General features: G+C 37.2%; 2 long non-coding RNA genes across 4 annotated transcripts; both read right to left on the bottom strand.

Moving 5' to 3' along the window:
- Positions 1 to 271: 271 nt before the first annotated feature.
- Positions 272 to 2,309, bottom strand: LOC113314566. Of its 2 annotated transcripts, XR_003342472.1 has the most exons (5): positions 1,523 to 2,309; positions 1,318 to 1,385; positions 1,092 to 1,212; positions 779 to 896; positions 272 to 593 (listed from the first exon to the last, which is right to left on the bottom strand). It is a non-coding gene; the product is annotated as an uncharacterized LOC113314566 (long non-coding RNA). The 2 variants fall into 2 exon arrangements; XR_003342470.1 differs by lacking the exon at positions 1,318 to 1,385 and having other exon boundaries at positions 1,523 to 2,301.
- An 82-nt stretch (positions 2,310 to 2,391) lies between these two features.
- LOC113314550 lies at positions 2,392 to 9,896 on the bottom strand. 2 transcript variants are annotated; one of them, XR_003342468.1, is made up of 9 exons: positions 8,857 to 9,896; positions 7,711 to 8,216; positions 7,009 to 7,158; positions 6,174 to 6,263; positions 4,734 to 5,668; positions 4,253 to 4,361; positions 4,001 to 4,087; positions 3,823 to 3,917; positions 2,392 to 3,051 (listed from the first exon to the last, which is right to left on the bottom strand). It is a non-coding gene; the product is annotated as an uncharacterized LOC113314550 (long non-coding RNA). The 2 variants fall into 2 exon arrangements; XR_003342466.1 differs by having other exon boundaries at positions 6,174 to 6,266.
- Between the last annotated feature and the right edge of the window lie 4,899 nt (positions 9,897 to 14,795).

Here is a 14,795-nt window from a genome sequence, read left to right on the forward strand (position 1 = left end):
ATGCTTCCTAATTTAGGCAAACAGAATTTATGCTTCCTAATTAAGCATGTCAAAAAGTTAAAATGTGAATAGGCGTCTCAACAGTAACAAAAAGTGATACCAAATATTCATTTGCAGATTAATAATTCTAGAGCTTTGATTAACAATGAAAAAATGTATGTGCATCTTAAATCAATGTTATATATGCTATGGGATTTCTCATTTTAGTTCTTATATTTCCAATTCACATATAACTTTTTGTCCAGTGCCCGAACACAACAGAACATTGGAATTGTTCAGAAAGAATCAAATGACAATGGATGTGATGATATTATTGTATGCCATTGTAATATTACATATTGGAAAAAAAAAAAAAAAAAAAAAAGAGAAACTAAACCAAAAAATTACCGATATCTAACAGGCTTGCGCATCTGGAGCAACAGGTGGTAGCAGGACCAAAGCATCTGGCACACGGATGAAAATTGGGTTTTGAAAAAATGTTAACAGGAAAAACAACACTGGCAGAAACCATTGCTCCTGCTGTATGAACTATGAAGAGCTTCTTCGTCTGCTAACTAAGCAAGAAGATCTATCCTCTCGGACCCCTCCTCCTTCTACACATGGAATTTCAAGATCACTAACACCAATGGAATATATATCACATAATCGCTTGTTTCTCGGTGACTATATATATGAGAAGTATCATCATTGCAAAATATTGTGCGGAACATTTTTGCATTATTCTAGACATTAGAAATGCTCCATGGTACAATTAATATAAATTGTCCTTAACTCTTACCGAATTTTTGCAGATGCATTTTTTTTTAATTCGATCTGCTCCTCATGCAAGACATTCTTGAACACATTCCAAAGAACCACCTTGAGCTGCTTAATGAAGTGGTGTTTTTCCTGGACAGCTGCAATGTAAATATTCAGGTTGTGTCAGTGCCAAATTACCAATAAATAACTTCAAATTACCAATAAATAACTCTTAATTAATTTAACCAATTCCAATTAATAAAAGATAAAAACCATTAACTTTTAGAATAGACACAATCAAATGCCACTCTATTCCCATTATCACTTCTTCTTTTTTCATGTTGAGCACTTACTCCTTCCCAAATGTAATTGCTATCTCTTTTGGAAGACAACTCAGATGTTTACATGTATGATCAATTGCATACATCGATAAAATCCTAAGAGAACCACTGACCAATGCATACTTCTTCGATCCTGTTAATCAATAACACAATGAGACATTAATTTAACATCTAAAATAAAAGGGTTCTAAGCAAGCACAGGGATTCCAATTCAGTGGATCAATGAAGGCACCCCAACCTTGAGTGTTACTGAGGAAGGTGGCATATAGTCTAGAACATATACATCTGTTCCAACAACGAACTTATCTATGTCACATAATGCGTATAAAATAAATTCTTTTTAGAAAGTGTACAGACTTCATAATGAAGATAACTAATTGAAGTCACCATGGAATGACAATGGAACAACGAAAGAAAGTACAGTATGCAAACCGCATAAGTACCTGATGTTCAAGGATATTCTTCATCGTCTATGTCGAAGTATGCTTTCTTTAATTTCTTTGCTCTTCAATCAAAAAACCATGGCCCACAACTGCGCAAAGCTAGGGAAGAGATGGATGGGGACTTTACTCCACAACTGCGCAAAGGATATTCTCCATCCTCAAATGCCATTAGTATCCTGCAACATAGTCTTCTGGGAGCGCCTCTCCAGTTTCGTAGTGCTTTGCAAGGCTGAACAAAGTATTCCTATGCAAAAACCAACTCTCTATGACCAAATTACAGTAAGAAAAATAATAAAGATAAATCAGAGAAAAAAAAATTATCACAAAAAACGAATAAAATCAGATCAAATAAAACCCATCTTTCTTAATTCTTATTGAATCAAAAATTATCTCTCCCCCTACAAAATTGAATCAAAAATAAATCATCAAAAATTACAATAAAAACAGAAAACAGCCGAACACAGATGAATATAAGAAAAAAATCCCCACATAAAAAATAAACAATGAGTTAAGAAGATTAGGGTTTTCAGAGGCGAGGGAAGAAGAAAAGTTTTTTTTTTTTCCATAGCAGAGATATAGCGCTCCCCCCTACAAAATTGAAACAAAAATAAATCACCAACAGTTACATTAAAAACTGAAAACATCCAAACACAGATGAATATAAGAAAAAAAGCCGCACATAAAAAAAATAAACAATGAGTTAAGAAGATTAGGGTTTTCGGAGGCGAGGGAAGAAGTAGATGTTTTTTTCTTCCATAGCAGATAGCAGAGATATAGCGATTATTTTTCTGGAAAGCTTATATTATTTTATTTTTTAATTTACCCGAAAAGATTTGTTGGAGGATGGAGGTATTTCCACCGTGCGATGTGGGGTCTCATATGACTTAGGTTTTAAAGCAGTTAGATTTTATTTTATTTAGATATACATTCCTTTAACATAAAAAGTAGAACAAAACTTGTAAACAAAATGTAATCAAAACCCACCACATCTCTAGTTTTTTTTTTGTACAAAACTTGTAAACAATGTAATCAAAACCCACCAACAGTAGTAATTTTTCCTTCATCTCTACTTTTTTTTTGTACCAGTACTTGTTGGTGGATGGGTGATTCAGTAACTTGCATATAAAGAATGCGGATTGTAAATAAGGACTTCAATGTAGAAAAAAGCTTCGTCTTGAATTTTGTCAGTCGAACGTTCAAAGGCCCGTCCGTCGTCACCAGTAGAAGAAGGTTTTTGGGCCTTCACTGAACATCAGTTTCGGCAACTAGTAGCCTCCATGAGCTTTAAAAGAGCTTGGTCCCTTGGTGTTCCTCATCGTAGAATGTAGATAATCAACATTCTTGACCTGAACACTGGGAGGATTAATGTAATAGAAACCATTTTCCTTTGGTTTAAAGTTCTATCTTTGACGGACCCTACAGAACATCATCCAGATTAGGTCTTGGTTCTCCTGTGGCGCTGTTCCAGGTGCAGCATATATTGACAATAGTGTTGTATCCAGTGTTACCTTTCTCAGGCTGTATGACACCTGAAATTACGAGACACAGCTGTTAAGCAACTAACAATATTCATGAAAATATTATTATCATCAGGTGTCAACTTTCTAAGCAGCTGATGAAACTGTAAAATAAAAACTCATGAATATTCTAAGCAGAAGAACACACTACTCTTGGATTTCCTTTCAATATAAAATAACCACCGCAAAGAAACAAATCTTGAATACCACGAGAAATGAAAAATTCTCTACTGCATGCTTGGGGCTTGGAAACTGTATTTGTCTAATTTTGTGTATGGAAAATATCATACACCTAAATACTAGGATCAATTCGAGTCATATTATGCTGGGAGGATGTTCCAGAAAACCTAATAGCTACAGCATATAACACCAGTTCAAATTCCATCGGATTGATAAGAACCAACACAAAGATCTACAGGTATTACAAAACAAAACTTACATGGAAACAAGTGGTCAAGTAGTTGAGGAAGAACCAGTCTTACTGAGCATAGAAAACTCAGCAGGGCCTCTAACAACAATAAATTACGGTAACAATAAGTTTCTGAATGCAAAAGCAATATAGAATCAATACGCACCACTGAAAAGGAGTTGGATTCATGTAAAATCAAGAAATAATACATTAAATTAGCATATCCCATTCTTGACTAGGTTTTGTGATACTTTACACGGAGAAATATTTAAAGTATGAACACTCGAATCCAGGACCAAATAATAAACCTTGAGTAGCTTTCAAGTTGCGGGAATGAAAAGTGACTATAAAAACCAAGATATGTATGTACATACCATTTCAGATTTGCATTGAGAAAAGTTTTTTCTCCCCATTGTGTGTGTGTGGCTTTTTGATCGCTTCTGCTCTTGATATTGTGATCGAAAAGTACCTTAGGAATACACAAGTCATTATAAATTAGACATGATTGTAAAGAAGAAAATTACTATGAACATAACAGAGTTATGAATTTACCTGATGTTCTTCAGCAGTCTAAAATGTAACAAGATCTTTCCAAACCCTGTCGGTTTTTATATAACGTTCATCTAGTACCACAAAATCCTGAAATAGATAATACAATAAACTTATCATTCAGTGCATAAGTCACCGAAACAAATCATATGGCACGCAAAACAAGCAAACATAAATAAAGAAATGGCTATTCCATGTTAAGTAATCGAATAATTCTATGGTTAATCACAAAAATTCAGTTTAAAGTATGGTCACCTGAAGTTGCCCTTTCGTATACTCCCAAGCTTGCTTATCCCAATGAATCCTGTCTCAGAACCCTGAAGTCAATGCAGCTTTTAGGTGTATAATTAGCTTCTCCTCCAACCTACATACACATTACAAAGACACAAAGATATCACAAAAGACATACATGCAATAATCATGCTACACAAAGACAGGACCTCTACCAGCAATCATCTATGGAGGATATAACTAATAATTCACAAATATGTTGTAGCAAAATCAAGACAACCTAGACATAAAGCTGAAGCATACAATATAGCAATGAATTCAAAGCAGCAGCAGAATATACCAACGGTCGCATGCAAAATCAAATAACTACAGACGTTATAAAGATTCACCTTATATTGAGTGAAGATCATAGTTGGTGATCTCTAATAAGTTGCACAAATCCAGAAATATTGAATTGAGGGAGATATACTACTAAGATTAGAAAGATAAAGGGATTGAGTCATACCGATTATCCAACAAACCATCTTTCAGATCGACATTGCTCTAGTAACAATCACCATAACCACCTTTGGCACCTTAATGTTTCTTAGATCTCCACTGACGGTGTGTTAGTTACACCTGATGAGGCAGTGGTTTGATGTAATATACACCGGATGCATCACTCTAGGATTAGATGCATCGATTTTGAAAACCACCTTTCCAAATCCGCTCATACCAATGATTATCCTCCTTCCCTTCTTTCTTTTCTTCTTGGTCTTCTTCCGTGTTACCCGAGTCTTTAGCAGCAACAACTTCGTAACTTTTCTTCCAACATCTTCCATATCTCTCTTCCTTACAGTTGATCTGCTTGATTTCAGATCATCCTGCCTCTCTCTCGCTCTCTCTCTGAAGCTTTTAGGGTTAGGGTTCAAGATGACCACTTCCCCTTTCTTTATATCTTCAACCTGTGTTGTTGCTTTACTATTTACCAGTTACCACATCCCCAATGGATAAGGGCAGCCTATGACTCATGGTTTAGTGAGGTGGATATAAAGGCATAACTCATAACAGTGGTGAGAAACTCAGTGTCATTGCCCTCAAATGAATAGGTTAAGAGTGGGGGAAACGAGTGGGGGAAGACTAGCATTTTCGGAAGGAAAAATTCCCAGTCATAATCTCTGACATCCTATCCTACGGTATTCTGACCGCAGGTACTCCAGACCAAAAAAAAACAAAAAAAAAACTGTACACAGGCTCAATAATCCACTTTTGATACTCTAATCACTTTTTAATAGCATGTTTGGATCAGATTAGAGACGCTAGTATGCAGTATGAAGAGCTTAGTATTTCGCCACAGCCAACACCCAATGATAAACAGTTTTCAGGATATTAATCCGTGGCATTGGAAACTTCTTAACCAAGAGGCGGATGAACTTCATCACGAACATCCCACAATCAGAGCTGCAATAAAAATAACCGGAGTATGCATTAGAATACATGATTCCAAAAGCAGTTGAATATGCAACAATTTTGTAAGATTGGACAGGCACAAACACAGAGATGGACCAAAATATGTAGATAAGAAAGAAAACACAAGACTTTACAATGCTTAAAGGCTTGGACACTCCATTTGTCTAGTCCAGTGTGTGGAATTTTGGACGCCTAAATACTAGAATACGTTCCAGTCATATGCCGCGAGGAAAACGTAACGACTACTTAGAATTGATTGTCAACTATAATATGCTGAGATGATGTTTCTGACAACCTAATAGCCATCTAGAATTTATTGACATACTTGGGGAATTACACAACAAAAGTTGAAGACATAGAAGAAACTAGTGGTCAAGTAGTTGAGGAAGAACCAGCCTGACTGAGCATAAAAACCTCAGCAGGGTTTCTAGCATCAACTAATTAAGGTAGCAGGTTTTCAATGCGGGATCTCTAAATCTCAGACTGTAATACTAACCTCCTGCTAAAGTAGACAACATTTATACTTCAAATTAGACCTATTCAGAGCTAAATCCACTCCAGTAGTACATTTGCAAGCCACACGGTCCTGCTAAACAAATCAAAACAAACACAGTTAAGCTAAAAGAAACATCAACAAAATGATACAGAATCACCAAGTCTAATGAAACCTTTGGGCTGTAAGAGAAGTATCATACTAACACGCAGACTCAATAACAGAATAAAGACATAACATTGCAAATCACAGTTTAAGCTCAAACGTTCCTACTTGGGCAAATTGTTAGTGATACATGGCAAGAACTCGACAGGGCTTCTAACAACAATCAATAACGCTAAGAGGTTTATGATGCGGGATTTCTAAAACAAAACTATAAAAGCAATATAGAATCAATTTGTACCAAAGAAAGGAACCTAATTCATGTGAAATTCTAAAATAGTATATCATATAAGAAGCAAAATCTCAGGCTTCAAGCATCGACTAATTGCAATTGGCATACGATAAAGGAAAATGTGGACAATCTGCTAAGCAAACATACAATGGGTGGAGTTATACAGAAGTATGTTAAACAAAAACTACTATCCAAATTTTACTTCTCAGATTCCTCTTTTACTGGCCATCAAGCAAGGAATATGTACTATCTTGAAATCATTTTATATTCACCCATTTAATATGATTAATATGCAAATATGATTAATATGCAAATATGATTAATATTATTCAACAGCAAAATTCAATGAAAAAGTTCATATAAAAGTTATTCTTATGAAATTTAAAGAAGAAAAAACATGATGTAGCACTAACACAGCAGCCATATTGGATGATGAGTCCTCACCTCAGAATTCCCCTGGCTTCACAGTATTGCCAGGACAATGATCCAACCCCATTTATCTGGTCAACACATCAGCACGTTCGTCCATTCATCCGGAGAAAAGAACTCCAGATCCAGTTGGCTAGCTTGGTTATGGATTTCCACCATTTGAGCCTACACATAAATCAGGTTTGGAATTAAAGCAAGTACGAATTGCACAAAATTTGCCATGAGATAACAGAATTTTTATAAGATTGTTAGAATACAAATAGAGTATGTGTTAGAATACATGATCCCAAAAGCAGTTGAACTAACTACAATTTTTATGAGATTGTAGACAGGCACAAACACAGAGATATATAGATCAGAACGTGTAGATAAGAATGAAAAAAACCAGCCTAACTAAGCATACATTAAAAAACACAGAAACGCGGACTTCAAGAGTTCATAATTGATAGTGAACTTGCCATAAGCCTGCAAATATATTTCTTTCCTTTTCTCTCGAAGACAAAAGATATCATTAAGGTTCAGGCTTGTCACTTGGTTGATCGTAATACAACAAAAATTAGTTTGTTTTGATTTATCGCCCAATAGAGTTTGTAAATTCGCCTGGTCAGTTAGTGTAATTGTTGATTACAAAATTTCAGTTTTCATTCAACACAGTATCAATTGGCATACCTATTAAGTAATTACCAAACAAGTAAAAAATGTTGTGTGATTGTTTACCTTCTGTCTACATCTTTGAATCCTTAACTCACCCACCTTTCTTCAAAAACCCAGCAGCAACTACCCGAATCCAAAGAACACCAGATAGGCCACAAATCAGAGGACTCATGCCAAACTCTTTCCCGAGAAACACTGTGTTCTGGCACCAGCGATCGTTGTACCCGATTATCGCTGAGCCCATTAGAGATCCCCTCGGAGAATTAAGAAAATTATCATTCATATGTGACCTGCTTGGTAGTAAAGGACGAGTTCTTAGGTGCCTCTGCCTTCTTATGGTGGAGAACACATTGGTTGCAATGGAGTGTTAAGAGCTCTTCCTAATCTTCCTTGCGGTGGTTGGAAGTATTCTTTTTGTTCTTCGATTTGTGACGACTGGTGGTGATTCATTGGTTGTTGCACTTTCGATACTCTCTTTGATCTTCCTAAACGCTGGGGTGGTTCGACCAAATACTCCAATGTATAACGCAGTTGAACACCGGAAAGTTTCCAGGTTTTTTTTGTAGTGGCTGGAGAGGAAAAAATAATAATTTATTAATCATAATAATATATGAAGGTCTATTTCAGTCGCATTGTTTCATTTCACATGTATTTCACATTTGTTCTCATGCATAAGAACCACTCGGAACTAATCATTATCAATACTTCATAAACTCATTTTCTTCTAGCATGTTTTAGTTTTAAAAGGGCTAGAGGGTCCAAATTAGAATAGATTACTGGCTGAGCAATTCTCATAAGACGGAGAGGGGCTCCGAAGTTATCTATAGTGACTGCAATTAACCAAATCACAGTAGATTTCCCATCCAAATTCAACATTCCCAGTTTAGAATGTCCATTTTGTCCCATCAATACTTTAAACCAAAATTATTCTTTCAAATAATGATATCAATTTTTCATTGTGGTCACAAATTCCTACATGCCAGGGTATGCTCTAAAATTTTGAGCTCCCTGCTCATAGTATGAATCACTTGCTGGCAGTGTCATGAACACTGCTACCCGATCAACAAAGAGCTTAAAAGCCCCAAAATATCACCAAGTAAAAGACGATCTAGCATGTAGCAGAAAAATACCAGCTCTAATCAAAGTATCACTACTCAGTGTTACAATAATAAACAAAGATATAGAACACATTAAGGAATTAGAGCATACCCTTGAGATATTTCCACCATTTTTGTTCTCACGCCACCCAGAAATGTTTGAAGTATGCAGATGCAGTTGACAAGGGCGACAAAACCAAGTTCCGATTGGAAATCTGGGATAGTCTCTCTCTCCCTCTCAAGCTTTTCATTTTGGTATGTTAGGGTTAGGGCTTTCTGGTTGCACCCAATTTAATGGCTGGCTGAAATATCTACCACTGTTTTTATATTTATCATGTACAAGTGGTTAAGGGGTCCCTTTGCAAATCTAAAATGCACATACGAACTGACTGAAAAAGCAAAATACACCGCAAGTTGATTTTGTACATCGATAAGACAACCATTTTCCATATTCTTCTTTGCATGTTTCACAACATTAACCAGAAATTTACAATCACTTGGCAAACAAAAACAAGTGTTGCATTTTGTATCCACAGAGAATTACAAAGGGAGAAATTTTTTACAAGCATTAGAAAATCTGGGTCACCAAATTATATATGTAAGGTGTTGTGCGCCATGAACTGTTTGAAGAAATTTGAGCTAATAATAGGTTTCTGGATCTTAAATATGGGAATGAAGTGTCTATTGGTTGCGAACTTAATGGTAGTCCCTACTTCGTCAGAGCTTCATCGTATGCTTTAATTAACTTCAACTGCTCGTAACGATAATCTCCATTTTGTCTCAAGGTAAACCGATTATTATTGTTTCGGGACAACAAACAACTAGAGTGTATATTGGTGCACCTCCGGGAAACTGTTTTGAGAGGAGATATCATAATGCTTGTTAATTCAAAGTTTTTGAGTCTCCACCACCAGTTTCCCAAACAAAACCCTTTTTCAATCCAAGACCCATTTGTGTTTTGTTACTTTGATTCAAAAAAAACCACCATTGAACATAAAAGATGAAAACAAAACAAGTTAGAAGAAACTTAAAGACGGTATTAAAAGAATGACCTTTTTCTTGTATTTCTACTTAGTTCACCCAAAAAATTGAAGTTAAGCAACCGGAAAGTATGAATGAATTTTAGACAGGAAATTGGAAAGAATTGAAGAAGTAAATATAGATTTTATAAGCCGGGTAAGTCCCAAATCATAGAAGGGATAAGCTCATTATATAGGATAGCTTCTGCAAGCAAACTAGTGAATGCATGGCGCACTGCATTACATCATAAACTATATCTAAATTTTAAGTTTTATTTATCCTGGCTTGATCGGGGTATACCCAGATTAATTAGGGTATACCAATTTTAAAGGGACTCTTTTTAAGAGTTTTAGGGAGAGTCCTAATGGGTAAGTTACAAAAGTACCCTTACCCTTTATAATCCTAATACCCTAAATCAGTTTACTCTTTTATTTTCATCTTCTTCTTCTCTTCTTATTCTCCTCCACAACCACCATCAAAACTCGTCGATTAATTCGTCGTAATCGTCGATTCGAAAACTCCGATTAATCTTCATCAATGGATCCGCCAAGACCTAGGGCAAGTCGTATGAAAGACGCTAATAGAAAACCCAATCAATACAACCCCGGAATTGCAAAACTAGTTCAACAAAAAGTGAAGAAAAAAACGGTTGCAGAAGAAGAAATTGAACCCGCTCAAAACGAAGAAATGGTGCGATTAAGAAAGTAAGGGCCTACTTAAACTCACTCCAGTACTTCAATTTCATGTTTGCATGTCAAATTAGGTCAGAAAAATCGAATGCTTGAATTTGCATTTATTTGGCCGGCAAGGTGTTTGTTCCATGACTTTGTCGGCTTTTCATAGTTAGGGTTTGGCCGGCAAGCTCTTAGGTTGAATATCTTGCCGGCTGTTGAATATATGTAACTGCTTCTACAGGGTCGGCAAGTTATTCAACCTACAACCTTGCCGGCGGCGGTTTTTATTTAATGAAGCCGGCATGTTATAATTTCTTACCCTGCCGGCTACTACTTGTTTTGAAAATATTGGTTCCTGGTGCCTTGAATTTTAAAATCGAAATGGTATTTGGATAAAACCATGCCGGTCGTTTGTTAGCCGGAAATGTATGGGTAATGGACCTTGCCGACCTGTAATGTGCAAAATCCTTGTATCTCATGTGTTCATATTTGTTATAAGCTGGCAGGTTATTTGAATGATACCCTGTCGGCTATAGTTTAGCCGGCATGTATGTTATAGTCGACCCTTCCGGCCATTATTCCGCCGGACTGGTTATATTTGTCGACCCTGCCGACTTATAATTTTGTTTCTTAATCGTTCTTGTTCAGGTTGCAAAAGGCAAAGAAGAAATCTCTGAAAGCTCTTAGTCCTCCTTCAAGACCTCCTCGTGCTGGTGAAAAACTCTTGACTTCAACACATCGAGGGGCATACGTTGTGCCGGGAACGCTCAAGATCCGTGTACCGAATGATTCTGAACCACCATCGGAACCCAGTGATTCACACGAGACTCCAGATGAAGACCAGTCAATTCCATCTGGTAGAAGAGGCGATGATGATGATGTTGATGAAAGCACTCCGGCTGTTGGAGGAGGTAACAATGATGATGATGATGATGGTGATCAAGAAATGCCTAATGTTGGAGGAGGTGATGATGGTAATGGAGATAAAGATAAGGATATCGAAGATGAAATTGTTGAAGAGGCAGTGGAAGAAGAAGAAGAAGAAGAAGAAGAAGATGGAGAACAAACTATATCTATTGTTCAACAAACCGAAGCTTCAACTTCAACTGAAACCGGAAAGAAGAAGAGGGTGATCACTAAACCAGCTAATTCCCACATGCCTCCCCCTCACTTGATGGTTACACTGAAAAAAAGTGAGCTTCCAAAGGGGACCCCAAGAGATGGTGGAAATGTTCTTTTTGGATACAAAGACTCATGGGCATGTACGATCCATAATACTATCGTAAGTAATCTCAACCCGTCTTTGTTTTTTATTCAAGTGTGTATCTATCTTAAATTTGCGTCAAGTGTTTGTATTTCTTTTCATTTTGTTTTTTGGTATTTAGGATCACAAGCATGCCGTCCGTCTCATGAGGCGCCAAGCTTCATGTTCAGTGACTAAGACTTGGAATCTTGAGGATGAATGTGAGGAGGTGAAAGTGATTGTCAAGAACTCCGGGTTGTGGCTTGCGGTGCAGAGTTCGAATATTGAGCATTATAGAGTTACTGTATCTGCATTCTATGAGAGGTTCTACGGAGAGACTGATACAATGTTATTCCCATTCGGTGAGATGGCGATAACTCCCGATGATGCTCATCAAATTCTAGGCCTCGAGGTTGAGGGAAAAGCAGTCAGTGAGGGATTCGATGATGATTTTTCTTTCAAGGATATTTACAAATTGAGACAGAAATTATTCGGTTGGAATCAGATTGAGACGGAGTCTATACTTGAGAAGAATGATGGTCGTCTAAGCAAGAAGTTTAATATGAAGAAGTTGAGGGACACATTATTTGACACCAAGAAAAACTTTGATAAGGAAGGAAGGGTGACCTCGGTGCGAATCAATACTACCGCGTCAGGTTATTTGCTATACGTCCTGGGAAAATGTATCTTCCCTGACAGTTCCGGAAGCTTGGTCGACGCCAGTTATATGCAACTATTGGATCCCTTAGATAAGATGCATGAGTATTCTTGGGGTACTGCGGTGGTCGCCTTCTTGAACAATGAGTTGACAAAGGATTCTAGGGCACTCACTGCGCAAGTTAATAGAAACACATGTCTCTTCTAGGTAATTTTATTGTCTAAATCATTTATATTTGAAAAATTCTCGTAAGATAAGATTCTTACTAAACTTTGTGTTTGCATATAGGTTTGGATATATGAGCACTTCCCTTCTTTGGTGAAATCCAACTCCTATAAAGTGGATGCGAATGTTGCGGTTGATAAGCCAAGAGCGCAAAGGTACAGTTTTAAGGGTACTTAAGATAAGGAAATGCCACAAAATCTTATCAAACTCCAAATCGCCACCGACAAATTGACTGCAGATGATGTGTTATTTGATCTGTATCGAGATGTTAGAAATCAAGGTTTAATCCAAAGGAGAGATGAAGTTGCATTATACTATGGACCCTTAATGACTGTGGATGGTGGATATTCAATGTACGATCCACATCGGGTAATGCGACAATTGGGTTACGTCCAAGAAGAACCTCATTTCGATGAAGAAAATACGTTCTTTACTGTGTCAAGGGATGACTGCACCATGTCCCAAAAAATTCTTAACGTCTCTTACGCTCCACCGCCAGTTAAAGAACATTGGGACGCAAGAAGAGGTACCCGTAAAATCGATGTGAGTCTTTTGGACGAGGTGACCACCGGTCATGAAGCTAGTGAGAAATACATGACGTGGTACTTGGGTTGGGCTCGTCCTACTGTGATTAGAGAAATGACTGCTGAAGAATTGGCTCGTAAGAGGAAGATGGCATCGAAAGACCCAACAACAAGTCTTAAGTTCTTTGTAAGTATTTTAGAGTTGTTCTTACTGTTTTAAGATTACATTATCGAATCATTCTATTAATTGTTTGTTGTTTAATTGAAAATAGAAGGAGCATTTGAAGAGCTTTGTGAAGGTGTTGTGTTGTGCGAAAGACAGGGGAGAGTCTTTGTCGATTGAAGAGCAAAGCAAGCACATTGACTATGCTTGCAATATTGACAGTGAGGATGCTTATGAATTGTTCAAGCAAGCTGATGCGGAAGTAAAGAGGGAATAAAAACCCAGGAGGGAAGCACAAGCCAAGATGAATGCTGACAAAAAGAGGGCTCGTAGTGGTCGTGGTCGTGGTGGTGAAGGTAGTAGTAGTGGTGGTGATCCTAAACGGGGTCGTGGTCGTGGCGGTGAATGAATGCAGTCTCTAGTTTATTTTTTTATGTTATGGTGGACAAATGTTAAGGTTAACGGTTGGACAAATGTTTATTTTAAGGTTTATGGGACATATTTTCGTATTTTGGACAAAAAGTGTTGGATTTCTAGTTGTTGAATGAATGGTTTGTTTAGCTATGTAAAGTTTCAATACTTATGCCGGCATGCTTTTTTTAAGTAGTGTCGACCACACTAGGATCGGCAAGGTTGTGAACTGTCAGACTGCCGGCCCTGACACCAGAAATTATTTGCACACCAGGGCCGGCATGGTTAAAAAATATGTTCCTTGCCGACCAAATCAAAGCCGGCACGCTAGGGACCAAATACCGTTCCGCCGATTAAACAGAAAATTGCATGTTCTCCTGATTCCTAAAAGTCATAAGGTCGGCATGTAAGAAATTTTTTACCATGCCAGCCTTATCATAGCCGGCATGCTAATGACAAAAAATATTTCCGGCGGATACATAGAAGAAAATGTTCTCCTGGTACCTAAAATCAACATAACGTCAGCATGGTAACAAAATTTCGACCATGTCGTCCAGTCTTAGTTGGCATACTGGGGAAATAAAAACCTCGCCGGCGAATTCAAAATTCAAATTTTTGCAAGTACAATTGCATTGATTGACTTGTATTTATGCACTTTAACGGCCAAATTTGGCCACCAGCCTATAAATACACTACTTATCTCTACAAAACAACACACAACTATTTGCATATACTCTCCAAAGCTCATATCATCATACACTCCATCTAACTCACCCAATAGCTTTCTACATACAACAATGGCTTCATTTGATTCAAATGAAGATTTAGCAATCACCAAAGCGTGGTACGCGAAAACTCGAGTTAGACATGAGTCCTACGTAAGGGTGGATGCCATAACCTTTTGGGATAGGGTACACAACAAATTTAGGCAAGAGTTTGGGAATCCGAATGAAATAATTGTTCAACAAGTGCATGATAGGCACTTAGTCATTGAAAATGCGATACTCGCTTTTTTAGCTCTCCAACCCCGGATTTTCAACGCTACCAACTTCAACTTGTCCATTGAACAATTTGTAAGTGTTTTTGTGGTTTATTTTACGTGATCCATGTTGTTTGATCTTCCTACTAAACAC

Source organism: Papaver somniferum, chromosome 1 (genome assembly GCF_003573695.1).
Source record: "Papaver somniferum cultivar HN1 chromosome 1, ASM357369v1, whole genome shotgun sequence".
Taxonomy (NCBI): Eukaryota; Viridiplantae; Streptophyta; class Magnoliopsida; order Ranunculales; family Papaveraceae; genus Papaver; species Papaver somniferum.